This window comes from Vulpes lagopus, chromosome 1 (assembly GCF_018345385.1).
Source record: "Vulpes lagopus strain Blue_001 chromosome 1, ASM1834538v1, whole genome shotgun sequence".
Classification (NCBI taxonomy): domain Eukaryota; kingdom Metazoa; phylum Chordata; class Mammalia; order Carnivora; family Canidae; genus Vulpes; species Vulpes lagopus.
In genome coordinates, this window is record NC_054824.1 from 87,338,528 (window position 1) to 87,343,509 (window position 4,982).

A 4,982-nucleotide genomic window follows, 5' to 3' on the forward strand; every position below is an offset into this window, starting at 1 on the left:
GGTCTTTAGGATACACAGCCTGATGGTGGCCATGAACACATATGTGATAGGTCAGTCTTGAATCCTAAGCATTGCCTCGCCCCTCTTTCCCAAAACACATACAAACACAGCTCATTCTGGGAGAGCATATGGTCCAGGCCAAGGACACGGGAGGAGCAAGGCGTCCAGAGGCCTAGGCTGGGGCTGCCAGCAACTAGCATGTGTGCTTAGCAAAGCTTCTTCTCCCCTTTGTTTTCCTCAACTGCAAAGTGATGGGGCTGGATTAGGTAATTGCTAAGGCTCTGCCAACATTGCCACTGCTTAAATCCACAAAGCCCAGAGAACACTAAGGCAAATAACAGTAGGGAGGACAGAACTCATAAAACAACTGCATCTGTATGATTGTAAGAAAATTCCAAGCAGCAGACTTTAGACTTCTCAGTTGATACTTCTCATCTGGTTTGGAAAGAAGCCAGGAAGTGAAAGATATCATAAGAAAACACTTGCTCAAAAGTGCTCCTTTTAATGAATTTCTTTAAAAAAATGTCCTAAGTGCTTTTCCAGAAATAAGAGATTTATTCTTTCCCACATCTCCTGATTCCAGGAAGTTTCTTGGTTCTCTATGCTGCTAAATATCTAATAATGTATTTGAGCTATTATGTGAGATTATGACTATTGTAGAGTTATTTTCAGATATTCTTTTAGTTAAAAACCCTTAAGCATTCTTCACTATGATTTTTTAAATGCTAATTTTAGATTTGTGCTTGTGTGTGTGTGCATCCATGACTGTAGCTTACAGTGTACGTCAGCAGGAAAATTAATGCATTTCCCAAAAAAGTGAAATTCCAGAAATTTATCTATTGTGTAAATTAAGTTCACCAATACACTCTTTAGTCTCCTCCCCAAGCTCCACATTGAGTTTCTGTGTCACCTTGCTCCTTATCTTGTCATGTCCATCTGTTCCTCCTCTGCCCCTCAATGTATGCACCAACAGCTGTCAGCCCACTTTTTGGCCCCTGGTCCTGACAGGATTCCTATAGAATCTTAGGTCTTGGGGCACCTGGGTGGCTCAGTGGTTGAGCGTCTGCCTTTGGCTCAGGTTGTGATCCTGGAATCCCGGGATCGAGTCCTGCATCGGGCTCCTTGCAGGGAGCCTGCTTCTCCCTCTGCCTGTGTCTCTGCCTCTCATGAGTAAGTAAATAAAATCTTTTTTTTTTAAAAAAAAAGAATCTTAGGTCTTTATACATAACTTTTCATACATTCAGTTAATCCAAAGAACATTTTCTACGCCTGATACTTTGTTAAGTAGTGAAGATGCAGCAGTAAATGAGAGATAAGGGCACTGCTCAAGTTCCCCCGCAGTGTTGTGGGAGAAGTGAACATGAAGCCAATAGGACCTAATACTTTGTTACCATTCAAGCTACACAGAAGAAGTCAGGGTGCCCCAGGAGCACAGACTGGGAACTGACTAGCGGGTGAATATACGGGAAGACTGTCCAAGAAGAGATGCCAGAGGGAATGACATTTCCTTAGGCTTAGAGGAGGACGAGGAGTTGTTCAGTGAGGGTAGTGGTGTGGGCATGGGGTGGGGAGAATGAATCTCCCAAAGTCTCATATCAACAGCAAAATTAGCTCTAAGGCCTCCAGTTTCTAACCTCCATCAGCATCTCCACAAAGACTACAGCTCCTCAAGACACATGACAATCTTTCAGGCACAGAACACTGCTAATTTATATGCAAAAAAGACCCTCCAAGTGAATAGTACTTATCTACAGAGGTTGCTATTAGAAATGCTATTAATTTTCTCCTTTGTACCTTTCCACAGTCTCTACAATGATCAGATAACACTTTTATAACTTTTTAAATAATGAGGTTTATTTATTTTTAAGAAGTAGGAGCAATGGGAAAATGATGTGTACAGTGTGTGGTTGATTTAGAACAAAAAGACCTCTTGCATGTAAGTTGGTTGGCATAGTCCTTGGGACAGCTGAGGCTTCAAATGTTTGTTCCTTTTTCTCTTATTTATCTCCTAATTCCCAGTACTGGGCATGGTGCCTCACATATTGCTCAATAAATATTTGTTGAATGAATGCATAAGCAAAACCTCCAGCTAGAATTGTGGGTATTGATTATGAGGATGCTGACCATAGTAGTTAGCAACTGTAAGAAAACGGAAAAAAGGACAAATATTTTAGAAGCAGCAGCTCTTATTCATCCTACCAGTGACATGCAATTAAGAAAGTCCAGCTGACCTTCTGAGGTCAAACTTTTGATCTTGCCCTAATTATTCCCTGGCCCTTTACTACTGAAGTCAGTAGACACAGACAATTGTGATATTTGAATACTTATAAAGCAATTAACAGGAAGAATATTGTCTTTTATGAAAAGACTCCTGATCATAATGTTTGCATTACAAACTGAAACCTAACAGACTAAGCCCTGGCTGGTTGGCTTGTATACCAGTTATACATGGTATATGTATAATATGGTATAACCATATTATATGGTTATACCATAAAATATGGTATAACTATCATATTTTTCACAAAGGCTATGGAAAATCATAATTTCAGGGTTTCATACCTAATATCATTCAAGATGAGTTAGTTTTAGCAAAATGCATCTTCTTGGCTCTAGGGACTGCAGCCCATCTTTTTTGGCATCAAAGGAGGGGAACATAAAGGCCAGATGGAATCCCAAAGCTTTCACCTGCCTTTGGTCCCGAGTTAACACAGGCTTTCATCAGAAGTACATAAATCCTTTTATATGATGATAACAAGAGTTGGTAGTATGATCAATGAGTTGCTTCACTGTAGAGGAGGAAACTTCAGCTTGCTTCTTTCCCTCCTGGCTCCTTTCCCCCTGCTCTGTGAGAATGAAATGAAATCTTACAACATCTCCAAGGATTTCTTCTGTGCTCCATCTGGTGTACCTCCTCTCAGGTTACCAACTGTCTAACAGACTTTCCATTTCCATGGAAGACGTTCCATGGAACAATTCATGACTTCCTCCTATTCTCACTTCTAGATGTCCATATGCAAATGGACGTTTTATCATGACCTGAACACCTCTCTAACTCACCCTATGTCATCTTTCCCAGAGAGATGGAATTAAAAAAAAATCAATTTTATTTTTTAAGGTTTGAACATGCCCTCTTATAGGACTATCAGCATCTGCAGTCCTGATTAACTCCACATGCAGTTTTTAGGTCTTCTTGTTGAAAGGAGAATAATTCAAAATAACAGCTAATATTTTAAAAGCTTTTCCCCTCTAAACAATATTGTGGGTAGGAGAAAATTTACTAACTGTATAGACTTAGTTTGGAAACCCCACGATATCCTAGAAGATGGGTCAATTTTCTTAGTTCTAGAATATGTCAGATTTGTTTTGTGACTCTCTATGTGGCCACAAAAAATTAAATGTTTATGAAAAACTATGAAAAATACCTACTTCTGTAAGGAATCCCACCAGAATGAAGGCTTGACTTAATGGCTAGGTTAGAGTTAATAATGTGGAAATCTGGTGTCCAGTCATGGAATTTGCAACAACCTTTAACATTTTAACATTTCTGAGCCTAACTTTTGCCCATATGTTGAAAGGAAGAAAAGTAAAAGCCTCCTGCCAGTCCCAGAGTCTTGATGAAATATTCTGTAGCTTCAATTTAAAGATACCTTTTCTCTGTTTCTTGATCAACATCAGAGTTGATGTTCAAACATTCAAACATATGATTTTAAAGCAAAGTGAAATACTGAAGTTATCTGTCTTTAAATTGCTATTGCAAAATATGATTGCTTAATTTATAATTCACGGCTAGAAGTTGATACGAATCTTGCAAACCACAGTGAGATCATTCTAGATGAAAACATGTGGCAATTATGAGCTCTTCTATTATCTGTCACTATCTCACAAGCCACTTTGTATAGCCTTGCTCTAAGATATACAAGTGTACATAATTTGAGAAGAAAAGATCATTTGGAGCACAGGAAAAATAAAGTCAAACATAACTGCTATCTTTGATATTGAAGAGATGTCCTGCCAGATTCTTTAAAATATTTTGTGTCTTCTCATCCACCTCCTCCATTCTCTCCAGGACCCAAAAACATTTTCTGTAGAGTGACAAAAACCCTCCAATCTATATTTAAAGCTTCCTCCGTTAAAAATAATGAGAAATATCTGAGGGAGAATAAATGAAATGACAGTACTTGAAGCAGCAGTTGCTAATTCCAAACACAAAGGCTGGCAGGTCATACAGGGCATCTGTCTGCCATGTAGACAAGAGAATTGGACCAGGAAGTTCAGAACTGAAAGGCCGCCATCTTTTCACTTTTGGCACTTTTATAAATGAATTGTATCTCCATCTTCTCCATGCACTCAGGGCTAATGCTGAACTCCCCAACTTGACAGTTGACTCAAGGAAAATATGAACTAATTTTCAATTGTGGATGGGCTCTTGGGACTCTGCCTTTTCAGGGTCTTCTTTTGTCTAAGTTCCCCATGCAGTACAAAGAATTGTAACCAAGGCAAATTTCCTGTGGGCTCCAATGTCTTGCCCACCACAGGGCAAGGGTACCTGCTTTTCAAACATTTGCATTATGCCACTATGCTTTATGAAACACCTACATTTGTACCTGTTCTGCTAACTGAATGAAATCCAAAGAGGTTTATTGTTTTTACCAAAAAAAAAAAAAAAAAAATGGAAAGCAAAAATAGAGTTCAGTGTTTGTGTTGCAATGAGCTGGTGTAAGGACAGCATGCAACCTGAACAGTACCAGTGACCCCACCAAATTCCTATCCCAGGAACTACTCTCAGCATCTCAGCATCAAGCCACCAGGTTTGAACTGTGTCTGTGAGCATCTCTGCTTATCTTGATATCTTGTGTATCTGTTGGCAAGTTTTGTCCTACAGTAGCAGAAAAGCCTAAAAGAGGTTATTTTGGGGGTCTAAGAATGCTTTAAAAAATTTCCATGTAAAGTGAGGGTAATTCTTTCTTTCCTTTATGCCA